The sequence below is a fragment of the Hyla sarda genome, chromosome 1 (assembly GCF_029499605.1).
Source record: "Hyla sarda isolate aHylSar1 chromosome 1, aHylSar1.hap1, whole genome shotgun sequence".
Classification (NCBI taxonomy): domain Eukaryota; kingdom Metazoa; phylum Chordata; class Amphibia; order Anura; family Hylidae; genus Hyla; species Hyla sarda.
In genome coordinates, this window is record NC_079189.1 from 139,328,829 (window position 1) to 139,343,790 (window position 14,962).

Consider the following 14,962-nt stretch of genomic DNA (forward strand, 5'->3'; position numbering starts at 1 on the left):
GAGAGCAGAAGATAATTCCACCATGCTTGGGCTGTCAATTACACCCACGTAGACGTGATTAGGAACGAAGAGACATAATTGCAGCCCTGGGTGCAGTAAAAAGTTATGACAGTTTCCCTTTAATAGAGGGGCCTACACCAACTATATGGGGACAACTACTGACAAAGGGGCCTACACCAACTATATGGGGGGGGTAGAACTTGAGCTGTGTAAGGGGCCCCAAAATTTCTGATGGCAGCCCTGTTCCTACACATAAACAGCTCCCCTATACATTGACACTTAATCATACACACACAGTTCCATCCTGCACATAGTCAGCTCCACCTCTATAAATATAAGAAATAGAAGAAGTCAGGTGGCACTCACGGTCAGTGAACAGAATCTTCTTTATTCGGTACGGTGCATAAAACATACAGTGGGGCGCTTGTCCAGGCGCCCCGCTGTATGTTTTACGCACAGTACCGAATAAAGAAGATTCTGTTCACTAACCGTGCCACCTGACTTCTTCTATTTCCTATTTAATTGTATTGCTCGTACTCTGAGGATATGTAGCTCCATTGCACTGATGAGGACTGTGCAGGTGTGCTGTCAAGGCTTAGGTGGATTCAGTGCCAACTTATCTGTGTCTTTCTGAACTTACCTCTACAAATATAGTTCCCCTCTTCACAAAGACAACTGCTCTACAAAGACAGCTCCCCTTGTACAGAGGCAAGTTTTCCATTAGGAGAATGTAATCTTTATAATGATAATGTTATTTCTTCTCTACTTACACAGCATACAGTGTTATTATAGTGAACAATATCCTCCCCCGCCCCTCCTGCCAAGTGAATTTAGTGTTATAGACTGTAATATAGACAGATGTAGCAGTGCATAATATTATATGAGGTATATTTTCCTTATCCTGGTCAGTGAATATTCAGCTAGACTCCTTCATACATATTTATTGCAATGTATTTCGTACTTCTAAAAACTTCTGAGAGGCCAGTGTAGCAGCAGTATATGCTGCAATCTATGTGACTGTATATTCACTGTATGTAAGGAGAACTGAGCAACTGAGCATGTCTGACCAGAAGAGAGAACTGCCTACCGTGGGGAAAAAAAGTATTTAGTCAGCCACCAATTGGGTAAGTTTTCCAATAAAAAAAAGATAAGAGAGGCCTGTAGTTTTCATCATAGGTATACCTCAACTATGAGAGACAAAGGCGGAGAGTTATAATTGCTTTTAGAGCATTTTTTTGGTCTATGTCCAGGCACAAACAGCATATTTAGCGACTTTTATGCGTCTTTTGATATAGACAGTTTCACTCTTTTTGCCTACCCATAGAACTTTTTCTTTTTGTCCATGCAGGGGTCCCCTATTTATCATTTGTGACTTTTGTCAAAAGTCGCTATTTTGTACGCAAAGGTCCTTTTTTTTGGTGCAAAGTTACACCACCTACCAGTAGGCGTGAGAATCACTTCCACCTTCCGCAATTCAACCTTTAACCTCTAGTGGATGGCAGCGTTCCACTCCGCTTAACCCCTTCACGACGAGCGACGTACATGTACGGCGCCACGAAGTGTCACTTGGCGCGCGGCGACGTACATGTACGTCGCGGGGTTCCGAGAGCGCCGCGTCACCGGTAACGGTGATCGGACCGGGATGACTGCTGTTATCTAACAGCAGGCATTCCGGCACATCGCCGAGGGGGGTCCTGAGACCCCCCCATAACCGCGATGCGCGCAAATCGCAGGTCAATTCAGACCTGCGATCTGCGCGATTCCGGGTCATATGGGTCACTGGTGACCCGGTGACCCGGAAAATAAGAGGGATCGGGGGTGTCTGAGAAACCCTCGATCCCCCTAAAGGGATAGGAGTTTGGTGGCAGGGGTGCCACCCCTCCAATTCCTGCTATTGGTCGGCCGAGCGACCGACCGATAGCAGACCGGGGAGGGGGGGTTAAAGTTCGGTTCCCCCGCTTTGCCCACCTATCGGTGTCCGGGCAAAACGGGGGAACCGTCCAGGGATGGTCGGCGCCGAAGGTCCCTACCTGGATCCCGGATCCCGGAGTGCGATCCTCCATGGGGGATCCCCCACGTGCGGCGGCGGCGGCGGTGGCTTCCGGGTCCTGCTAGGTGAGTTGTTGCCTAGCAACATCAGGAGAACCACAGTTTACAGTGGTCTCTAAACCGTGGCCCTCCAGATGTTGCAAAACTACAACTCCCAGCATGCCCAGACAGCTGTTTGCTGTGTGGGCATGCTGGGACTTGTAGTTTTGCAATATTTAGAGGGGTTCAGGTTGTAGATCACTAAGTGGTCTCAAACTGTAGCCCTCCAGATGTTGTAAAACTACAACTCTCAGCATGCCCAGACAGCAGTTTGCTGTCTGGGCATGCTGCGAGTTGTAGTTTTGCAACATCTGGAGGGCCACAGTTTTGAGACCACTGGACAGTGATTTTTCAACTTGAACCCCTCTAAATCTTGCAAAACTACAACTCCCAGCATTCAGGAACAGCATAAGGCTGTCTTGGCATGCTGGGAGTTGTACTTGCGTGCCTCCAGCCATTGCATAACTACATCTCCCAGCATGCCCTTCCGCAATCAGTACATGCTGGGAGTTGTAGTTTTGCAACAGCTGGAGGCACACTGGTTGGAAAATACTGAGTTAGGTCATAGAACCTAACTCAAGGTTTTCCAGCCAGTGTGCCTCCAGCTGTTGCAAAACTACAACTCCCAGCATGCATGGTCTGTCAGTGCATGCTGGGAGTTGTAGTTTTGACCCCCCTCCCGTGTGAATGTACAGGCTACATTCACACTGGCGGCAGATTACAGCGAGTTCCCCTCTACAAATTTGAGCTGTGGGAAATTTTTCGCCGCAGCTCGAAACTCCTAGCGGGAGACTCAGTGTAATCCGCCGCCAGTGTGAATGTAACCTAAAAACACTACACTAACATAAAATAAAGAGTAAAACACTACATATACACACGTACACTGCCCCCCCACCACCCCCCTCCCCAATAAAAATGAAAAACGTATTGTATGGCAGTGTTTCTAAGATGGAGCCTCCAGCTGTTGCAAAACAAAAACTCCCAGCATTTCTGGACAGCAATTGACTGTCCAAGTATGCTGGGAGTTTAGCAACAGCTGGAGGCACCCTGTTTTGGAATCATTGGCATAGAATACCCCTATGTCCACCCCTATGCAAATCCCTAATTCAGGCCTCAAATGCGCATGGCGCTCTCACTTTGGAGCCCTGTCGTATTTCAAGGCAACATAATAGGGTCACATATGGGGTATCGCCGTACTCGGGAGAAATTGCCTAACAAATTTTGGGGGGCTTTTTCTCCTTTTACCCCTTATGAAAAGGAACAGTTGGGGTCTACACCAGCATGTTAGTGTAAAAAAATAATTGTTACACTAACATGCTGGTGTTGCCCTATACTTTTCATTTTCACAAGAGGTAAAAGGGAAAGACGCCCCCCAAAATTTGTAATGCAATTTCTCCCGAGTACGGAGATACCCCATATGTGGGCGTAAAGTCCTCTGGGGGCGCACAACAAGGCCCAGAAGGGAGAGTGCGCCATGTACATTTGAGGTGATTTGCACAGGGGTGGTTGATTGTTACAGCGGTTCTGACAAACGCAAAAATAAAAAACACCCACATGTGACCCCATTTTGGAAACTACACCCCACACAGAATGTAATAAGGGGTGCAGCGAGAATTTACACCCCACAGGTGTCTGACGGATCTTTGGAACAGTGGTCCGTGAAAATGAAAAATTTTGCACAGCCCACTGTTCCAAAGATCTGTCAGACACCAGTGGGGGGGGGGGTAAATGCTCACTGTACCCCTCATTATATTCTGTGAGGGGTCTAGTTTCCAAATGGTATGCCATGTGGGGGTTATTTTGCTGCTCTGGCACCATAGGGGCTTCCTAAATGCGACATGCCCCCCGAGCAAAATTTGCTCTCAAAAAGCCAAATATGACGCCTTCTCTTCTGAGCATTGTAGTTCGCCCGCAGTGCACTTCAGGTCCACTTATGGGGTACCTCCATACTCAGAAGAGATGGGGTTACAAATTTTGGGGGGTCTTTTCTGCTATTAACCCTTTAAAAAATGTGACATTTGGGGGAAAACCAACATTTTAGTGAAAACATTTTTTTTTTTTTACATATGCAAAAGTCGTGAAACACCTGTGGGGTATTAAGGCTCACTTTATTCCTTGTTATGTTCCTCAAGGGGTCTAGTTTCCAAAATGGTATGCCATGTGTATTTTTTTTGCTGTTCTGGCACCATAGGGGCTTCCTAAATGCGACATGCCCCCCAAAAACTATTTCAGAAAAACGTACTCTCTAAAATCCCCTTGTCGCTCCTTCGCTTCTGAGCCCTCTACTGCGCCCGCCGAACACTTTACATAGACATATGAGGTGTGTCCTTACTCGAGAGAAATTGGGCTACAAATATAAGTATACATTTTCTCCTTTTACCCCTTGTAAAAATTAAAAAATTGGGTCTACAAGAACATGCGAGTGTAAAAAATGAAGATTTTGAATTTTCTCCTTCACTTTACTGCTTTTCCTGTGAAACACCTAAAGGGTTAAAACATTTACTGAATGTCATTTTGAATACTTTGGGGGGTGCAGTTTTTATAATGGGGTCATTTATGGGGTATTTCTAATATGAAGACCCTTCAAATCCACTTCAAACCTGAACTGGTCCCTGAAAAATTGCGAGTTTCAAAATTTTGTGAAAAATTGGAAAATTGCTACTGAACTTTGAAGCCCTCTGGTGTCTTCCAAAAGTAAAAACTCGTTAATTTTATGATGCAAACATAAAGTAGACATATTGTATATGTGAATCCAAAAAAAAATTATTTGGAATATCCATTTTCCTTACAAGCAGAGAGCTTCAAAGTTAGAAAAATGCTAAATTTTACATTTTTTCATCAAATTTTGGGATTTTTCACCAAGAAAGGATGCAAGTAACCACAAACATTTACCACTATGTTAAAGTAGAATATGTCACGAAAAAACAATCTCAGAATCAGAATGATAACTAAAAGCATTCCAGAGTTATTAATGTTTAAAGTGACAGTGGTCAGATTTGCCAAAAAGGGCTTCGTCCTAGAGGTGAAAATGGGCTCCGTCCTTAAGGGGTTAATTGACACGCGCTCAGGAGCTGAGTGCGGGTCATAGCTGGGTGGTCCTGGTGGCTACCCGCCACCAGGACCCATCTCTAATGCAGGACATCACCAATCACCAATCAAATTTGATTGTAGCCTCTAAAACGCAAGTAAAAATGTCACGGCAGCTCTGTGAAAGTAAGTAAAAACACCTAACCTGCCAATTTCAGGACCCGGGAAAGTGTCTACTTCCCTCCCTCACAAGCGTCTAGAAAAAGTGTATGTGGTAGAGCTTTTCACACCACAGCAGAGCTGCCCAAAATTCATCATCCTGCTGCACCTTCTTGATAAATAAGATACACGCTAGTCAAACCCACCACCCAAATAAACTCAGGGAAATAGCTCTACTGTAGACATTCTTTGATAAATCCGGGCCATAATGTGAAAAAAAAATCCATAAAATCACATTGTCTGATTGTTAAAAATGTATTTGCAAATTATGGTGGAAAATAAGTATTTGGTCACCGTGTAAAGGAAAGAATATATGAGGCCATGTATCGTGAGATTTTGAGTGAAAACTTTCTTCCATCAGCAAGGGCATTGAAGATGAAAGGTGGCTGGGTCTTTCAGCATGACAATCACACCTTCCAAGCAACAAATTAGTGGCTTCAAAAGAAGCATTTCAAGGTCCTGGAGTGGCCTAGCCAGTCTCCAGATCTCAACCCCATAGAAAACCTTTGGGGGGGGAGTTGAAAGCCCATGTTGCCCAGCAACAGCCCCAAAACATCAGTGCTCTAAAGGAGATCTGCATGGAGGAATGGGCCAAAATACCAGCAACAGAGTATGAAAACCTTGTTTAGACTTACAGAAAATGTTTGACCTCTGTCATTGCCAACAAAGGGTATATAACAAAATATTGAGAATAACTTTTTTTTATTGACCAACTACTTATTTTCCACCATAATTTGCAAATAAATTCTTAAAAAATCAGACAATGGGATTTTTAGTGATGTCGCAAACGTAAAATTTTCGGTCGGCGAACGCAAACTTCCGCAAATGTTCGCGAACCGGCAAACCGGGCGAACCGCCATTGACTTTAATGGGCAGGCAAATTTTAAAACCCACAGGGACTCTTTCTGGCCACAATAATGATTTAAAATTTGTTTCAAGGGGACTAATACCTGGACTGTGGTGTGCTGGAGGGGGATCCATGGCAAAACTCCCATGGAAAATTACATAGTTGATGCAGAGTCTGGTTTTAATCCATAAAGGGCATAAATCCCCTATTATTCCTAAATTCTTTGGAATAACGTGCTTTAGCCCCCTTTCGGCAGCACATAGAGCCCCCCTTTAGGCATCACATAGAGCCCCCCTTTAGGCATCACATAGTTAGATCCCCTATTTAAGCAGCACATAGATTCCCCCATATTAGGCAGCACATAGTTAGAGCCCCCCCTTTAGGCAGCACATAGGTAGAGCCTCCCTTTAGGCAGCACATAGAGCCCCATTTAGGCAGCACATAGTTAGATCCCCCCTTTAGGCATCACATAGTTAGATCCCCCCTTTAGGCAGCACATAGATTCCCCCATGTTAGGCAGTACATAGTTAGAGCCCCCCTTTAGGCAGCACATAGATTCCCCCATATTAGGCAGCACATAGTTAGAGCCTCCCTTTAGGCAGCACATATTTAGATCCCCCCTTTATGCAGCACATAGATTCCCCCATATTAGGCAGCACATAGTTAGAGCCCCCCTTTAGGCAGCACTGGTTTTATTTCACAGCCAAAAAAAGGTATTTTTTTATTTTATTTAAACAACTATCACACCAAATGTGATTTGCACTAGTGTGACAATGAGCAAAAAAGGTTGCCAGCGGAGTTCCCCTTTTAAGCAGAGGTCCCCAACCAGGGTACCTCCAGCAGTTGCAAGACACACGGACTGAACTTATAGCCATATTAATACTGTAGTTAGTTGCTTGAAGGAAATTAAGTTTTACACTGGAGTATCCCTTTTAACCAGCGGTTCCCTCCCAACCAGGGTGCCTCCAGCTGTTGTAAGACACACGGACTGATATTTGAGCCCTAAAAAGGGCTTTTTTGGGTGCTGTCCTTAAAGCAGATGTTAGACTAGGGCTTTAGGAGTAAAGTGGACCCTAAATACACCACCTAGCAACAACCTAGCTATCGCTTTCCCTATTACAGCAGGAGCAGCTTCTCTGACCCTCCACTTTCTAAACCTGCAGCATGCCGAATGAAGGTAAAATGGCGTCCTTGCAGGAGGTAGGAGGGTCTGGAAGGGAGGGACTGCTGCTGATTGGCTGTAATGTGTCTGCTGACTGACTCACAGGGTCAAAGTTTACCGCAATGTTAAAGTATACGGGGCGAATCGAACTTCACATATGTTTGCCCCGCGATGCGAACGCGAACATGCTAAGTTCGCCGGCAAACAATTCGCGACATCTGTAGTGATTTTATGGATTTTGTTTTCTCATTATATCTCTTATAGTTGAGGTATACCTTTGATGAAAATTACAGGCCTCTCTCATCTATTTAAGTGGGAGAACTTGCACAATTGGTGGCTGACTAAATACTTTTTTGCCCCACTGTATATTGGGTAGGGCTGCCTTTAAAAATCATCAATTTTTAATAACTACTTTTGTAAATATGTGTAATATCAAATAATACAACAGTTAAGACCTATTTATCTTCATAGTAAAACCCCTTTAAGATTGCCCCCCAGAGATCTAAAAGAATGTACCCAGTATAGATAACAATAATAGCTCCAGGGTTTTCTTTAGAATCAGGTACAGATACATTATGATTTTTTACTAACATAATAGACTGTTAGTTCACCAAATGACATCCTTGAGATACCATTTTAACTAAAACAATTCCTCATTTCATTTGTATTATTGAAGAGTTTAAAAAAAAATATGTAGACATTTATCCAAACAGAATACCAAAGAGTGAGATAATGTTTTCTTCTACTGTGAATTTTATATAGAAATATATGTATTTATGAAATGTAGGGAAATATCATCTAATAGAACAAGAAAACAAGACAAGTAATAAGGTTCCTGATGATTAGATAGTAAAAGAGATTTTATTAGGAAGTATTATGCTTATTACCAATAATCTCATTAGAGTCATTTCCAATGTGATTATCCTACAATTATGCTTCTATCTGACTTCCAATCAAGTCTTAGTTCTTATCTAGTTGTTCACAGATAAAGATGTTTTACATTTCCTAAATGGATGTCACGTTCCATGAACAGTTTCCAAATATTACTTGCAGAATCAAAAAGACAAATGTGCAGTGAACCTCATCCTTCATTACTGATACTCAGCATCTATAAAACGAATTCTACATTTAAAGACAGTTTTTGTGGTCACTTTAGTTATTTCAAATTTTTTTTTTCTTTAAAGGGGTACTCTGGTGGAAAATATTATTTTTAAATCAACTGGTGCCAGAAAGTTAAACAGATTTGTAACTTACTTCTATTTAAAAATCTTAATAATTTCCAGTACTTATCAGCTGTTGTGTGCTGCATAGGAAGTTCTTTTCTTTTTGAATTTATTTTCTGTCTGACCACAGTGCTCTTTGCTGGCCCCTCTGTTCATGTCAGGAACTGTCCAGAACAGAAGAGATTTGCTATGGTGATTTGTTTCTTCTCTGGACAGTTCCTGACATGTCAACAGAGAGCGCTAGAGTCAAAAAAGTAAAGAAATTCAAAAAGAAAAGAACTTCCTCTGGAGCATACAACAGCTGATAAGTACTGGAAGGATTAAGATTTTTTTTAATAGAAGTAATTTACAAACCGGTTTAACTTTCTGTCACCAATTGATTTAAAAGAAAAATGTTTTCCCTTTAAATTCTCTGTGAAAATGTGAACCCTTAAATGTACACCCTGATGCACTTGTACATTTACGACCTTTACATGAAGCGAGCACAGGAGCTGTGCTTGCTTCATGCACGGCAGGTCCCGGCTACTATTAGCATGCAGGGACCTGCCGGTAATGGAGGACATCAGCAATCCTGCTGATACCCACCATTAACCCTTCAAATACCACAATGAGTAATGAGGCAGTTCTGATGGCTGATCGGATTTCCCACAGAATGACCATGGGGTTTAGATCCACCAGGATGGGGGATGGAGCTCTCCTTACCTATCTCTAGACGCTCTTACAGGGTCTTCTTTTCTTTGCCGATAATCCTGATCAGTGCTATGCCTATGCATAGCACTGAACAGTATTAGCAATCTAATGATAAGGGGACCTATGGGAACATAAACATTGTAATATAAATGGTTAAAAAGTGTTTTAACAAACTTGTAAATAAGCCCCTCCCCCAATAAAAGGACCAAGGGCGCACCTGTATGCCCTGGTCCTGTTACCAGGGTTTGAAGCGCGCTTACATACGTCTTACCCGGTGGGTCCCAGTTGCTATTATGACCTTAAGGACCAGAGCATTTTTTGCACATCTGACCACTGTCACTGTAAGCATTAATAACTCTGGGATGCTTTTCCTAATCATTCTGATTCCGAGATTGTTTTTTCATGACATATTCTACTTTATGTTAGTGGGAAATTGTTGTCGATACTTGCATCCTTTCTTAGTGAAAAATGCAAAATTTCATGAAAAATTTGAAAATGTAGCATTTTTCAAACTTTAAAGCTCTTTGCTTGTAAGGAAAATAAACATATATTGCTTCACATATACAAATGTCTACTTTATGTTTGCATCATAAAGTTGACATGTCTTTGCTTTTGGAAGACATCGGAGGGCTTCGAAGTTCAGCAGCAATTTTCAAATTTTTCACAAAATTTTCAACATTTGAATTTTTCAGGGACCAGTTCAGTTTTGAAGTGGATTTGAACCTCCTTCATATTAGAAATACCCCATAAATTACCCCATTGTAGAAACTGCACCCCTCAAAGTATTCAAAATGACATTCAGAAAGTTTGTTAACCCTTTAGGTGTTTCCCAGGAATAGCAGTAAAATGAAGGGGAAAATTCTAAATCTTCATTTTTTACACTCGCATATTCTTGTATACCCTGTTTTTACATGGGGTAAAAGGAGAAAAAGCCCCCCAAAACTTGTAACCCAATTGATCTTGAGTAAGGAAATACCTCATATGTGAACGTAAAGTGCTCTGAGGGTGCACTAGAGGGCTCAGAAGGGAAGGAGCGACAATGGGATTTTGGAGAGTGAATTTTGCAGAAATATTTTTGGGGGGGCATGTCACATTTAGGAAGCCCCTATGGTACCATAATAGAAAAAAAACACATGGCATACTATTTTGGAAACTACACTCCTCAAGGCACGTAACAAGGGGTCCAGTGAGCCTTAACACCCCATAGGTGTTTGACGACTTGTCGGTAAAGTCGAATGTGTAAATGAAAATATATTTTTTTCACTAAAATGCAGTTTTTCCCCTAAATTTACAATTTTTACAAGAGGTAATAGGAGAAAATGCCCCCAAAATTTGAAAAACCATTTCTTCTGAGTATGTAAATACCCCATATGTGGACGTCATGTGCTTTGCTTGCGCACTACAATGCTGCGAAGAGAAGGAAGAACATTTGGCTTTTGGAGAGAGAATTTAGCTGAAATGGTTTTTGGGGGGCATGTCACATTTAGGAAGCCCCTATGGTGCCATAACAGCAAAACAAAAACACATGGCATACTATTTTGAGAACTACACCCCTCAAGGCATGTAACAAGGAGTCCAGTGAGTCTTAACACCCGACAGGTGTTTGACGACTTTTCAGTAAAGTCGGATGTGTAAATGAATTTTTTTTTTCACTAAAATGCAGTTTTTTCCCCAAATGTACCATTTTTACAAGAGGTAATAGGAGAAAATGCCCCCCAAAATTTGTAACCCTAAATACCCCATATGTGGACGTCATGTGCTATGCTGGTACACTACAATGCTCAGAAGAGAAGGAGCCACATTTGGCTTTTGGAGAGAGAATTTTTTTTTTTGGGGGGGGGGGGCATGTCTCATTTAGGAAGCCCCTATTATGGTGCCATAACAGCATAGAAAAAAACACGTGGCACACTATTTTGGAAACTACACACCTCAAGGGAACGTGACAAGCGGCATAGTGAGAAATGTTAATTAAAGTGGGATGTGAAAAATTAGATTTTTTACACTAAAATGCTGGGGTTACCCCAAATTTTTTATTTTCACAAGTGGTAAAATGTCGCCCACAATTTCTAAATACATTTCTTTGGAGTAAGGACATACCTTATACTTGGATGTAAACTGCTCTGCGGGTGCACACCAGGTCTCAGAGGAGCAGGAGCACCATTCAACTTTTGGAGAATTTAGCTGGAATCAGTTAGGGGCCTTGAGCCTTTACAGAGCAACCATTGTGCCAGAACAGTGGGACACCCCTCAAGTGCCATCATTTTGTAAACTACACCCCTCAAGGAATGTAACAGGGGGTACAGAGAGTATTTACACCTCACTGGTGTTTTGAACAGTGGGCCGTAAAAATGACAAAATATATTTTTTTTGTTCACAAAATGCCGGTGCTACCCCAAATTTTTCATTTGCACAAAGAGTAATAGGAGAAAATGCCCCCCAAATTTTGTAACCTCATTGCTGTGCTGGCGCACTACAGGGCTAAAGAGTCATTGAGATATGTTTGCACTTGAGGCCTCTGGCATATCAGTAGCTGACGGTTACAATCATTCAGTGGAAAATAACAAAAAGAAACACCCATATGTGACCTTATTACAGACAGTATCGCCCCTGGGGAAGGTGTATAGGGTGACTTGATATTTGGAACTGACGGGTGTTCCCGAAATTTAATTTCCAGGAATGGATGAAGTGTACTATGGGGAAACTGAAAATTACAATTTTACTACTGATATGCCAATTATGTTCCCAGAATGATGACCCCGAGCATAGCCAAAAGTAAAAAATATGCCCGCATTACACCTTATGCTCTTAATCATCATTCTGGGAATGTTTTGTGAGTGGCCGTCCCTAATCTGTTGCCTCAAATGCACACACCGCTCAGGTGGAGAGAGAGTGCTATGCATTTGAGGCAACATCCCCCCCCCCCCCTGATAATAGTGACTTGGTGACCCAAAAATACCCCCAGAGGTCTTATCAGGTATTTTTTTTTTTTCAGATTATTTTTTTCAAGTTTTTGGGGCAATTTAGTGGTTTATGGGGTTAAAATTTGGAATGTACTCTGGACTTGGGTACATTGGGGTCAAATTATGGGAAATTCAAATAAATAGGGAAAATTTAATACTCCATGGAAGTGTGGTACTCCCTGAAGCAATCCTTAAAGGACAACTGTAGTGGAACACTTTTATATATGTCCGTGCCCGGGCCTCAAAAATAAACTAAATAAACTCATACATACCTTCCTACGAGCCCCCGTTGGTCTGGCACAGGCCTCATGGTCTGGCAGTGCTGACCTCATTCCACTTCCTGGGGACGGGGATGCCGCAGAGCTGTCGGCGTATCACCAGCCGTAGCGATGTCCCGCCCCGCCCTGTGATAGGCTGAGCCCACTGTCATGTAAGGAGCTCTGGCTGGCTTCTTACATGACAGTGGGCTCAGCCTAAAGTTGTACTTTTCAAATTTTCTAAATTTTAAGTTAAATTGTTAGGCTTCTAATTCATTTAAAATGTTAATTAAAAACAAAAGTAATGCTTTCAAAATAAAGTAGACATCTGAAAGTATACGTTTCATAAACTATTTGGTCAGAAAGTATAAATATGTGCAATCTATTAGTGTTAAAATAGCAAACAAAAATTATTTTTCTTTCATGATTTTTTGCATTGTAAAAAAAGCTACAAATGATATTGGCTTACTTTCACTATGTACATGAAGGACAACTTGTGACAAAAAAAACTATGTCAGAATTATCCTGATTGACAAAACGTTACCTCTATTCTCTATTCTCTAGTAAAGTCAGACATCCCCGATTTGAAAAAACAGGCCTGGTCTTTCAGGGGCGTACAGGTTTACTTGTATTGGTCCTTAAGGGGTTAAAGGGGTTATCCACCATAAGGTGATTTTAGTACGTACCTGGCAGACAGTAATGGATATGCTTAGGAAGGATCTGCACTGGTCTTGGGGCTAAATGGCTATGTCATGAGATTACCATAACACTGTGGCTAGCTTTTTGTGAACTTGTATTTCCTGTTTGACTTATATATTTTTTTTTAACTACAAATCCCACAATGCCATTTTCCTCCCTCTGACACATCAGCCACTCCCTGTCATCAGCTGACTAGTGAGTCAGGTCTCGGCCACATTGCAAGCTGGGAAAAATCTAAGACAACAGTCATTTTGTATGCTGGTAAAAATAAATATTGGGGTGAAAATCACAGAAGAAATGTGAGAAAACCGTCACACACAGGTGCAGACACTATATTATTAACTACACTAACTTTACAGCCCCTGTAGCATAGTCAAATAGAAAAAAAAATCCTGGAATACCCCTTTAAAGGTATTTAATGAATGCAAACAATAAAATCAGGAACAACAAAAAAGAACAGAAATTTTACATTTTTGGAACAGTTTCTTTTTAGACTTACATGTAAAAAGAAGTATTAGTAATGATGGTGGAAATTGGATGAATGTCATGATATCGTTTTTTTTTATTCTTCTCAAATGACATGAGGTCTAAAATATTTTCTTTTTTCAATGTAATGCAAAATTCAGAATTGACTTAATAGAAGTTTATTTTCATCCAGTTATAGCCTAAAGATTTTCTCATTTAATGAGGTTTACCTTACCAATTATAATTAATTTCAGTTTTACATTCCGCTGACCAAGTGTAATTTTGTACATCAATTGAACACGGTGACATCTTATTATCATGTTACTATTGAAAATGCTGTAATAAGTGACATTTACAAGGAATAAAGACAATGTTATACTATATATATAGAAATAACACACAAGTTGATTTAATATTGTAATACAGTATTTCCTGCTCCTGACATTTACAATTTGCTATGTGAACCTCTGTATTTGTTTTCATTGTAATTTATTTATTTCAGTTACCTAATTGAAACAGATCACACAAGTCACATCAGAAACCACAGATTTCATGATAAACATAATGAAACAAAGCTATAAAGTAGTTGAAGATATGGTGCAAATATAATTTTTTTTACAAATCAAAGCTAAAGTTGACCATAATGGGTGATTTCGGGAGGAAAAAAACCAGATATAAGGCGCAATGATAAAATATGATAACTATTAGTTTTATTGTGCCAAGACAACATGACACATTTTGAGGTTGGTACTTGCCTCTTCCTCAGATGTAAACCATTTTTTTACATCTGAGAAATAGGCGAGCACTAGCCTTGAAAGGTGTCATTTTGTCTTGGCACAATAAAGCTGTAAAAGTTTAGTATTTGTCAAGTTATGATATTTCAGCATATTGGTGGATCGCGCCTTGTATCAGGATTTTTCCCTTATACAAACCTTTTAATAATTGGAGAAAGAAACATGTTTCTTCATTAGTATATATTACAATGTTTCTTTTATTTATTTATTCTATTGATTTTAGAAAAAAATAGTTGAAAGATTAAAGTTTAAATCTTTAAATCCAAATTTTACTTTTATTAGTATTATTAAAATAAGGAAAAATTGATCCCCAGTAGTGAAATAAAAACAGTATCCAAAACAGTGCAGAAATACAGATGCTCGAGTGCAAGTCCAGACCTACAGTCTGTGTAATGGAGAATGAATGATGCTGCAGTATGCCAAAAGAGAGCACTGTTGTGGTGTGCAATTAAAACATGAACTGTACGGCCACCCTCGACATGTTTTGCTGTTACTACAGCGTTGTCAAGAAGATCATGTGGCTATGGTGAT

The 14,962-nt window shown here is 40.9% G+C and overlaps 1 long non-coding RNA gene across 1 annotated transcript in view; it reads right to left on the minus strand.

The window, feature by feature from the left end:
* Positions 1-14,962, minus strand: part of LOC130302627 (uncharacterized) — a 100,148-nt gene that overhangs the window by 12,758 nt on the left and 72,428 nt on the right. The gene's annotated exons all lie outside the window — the stretch shown is intronic.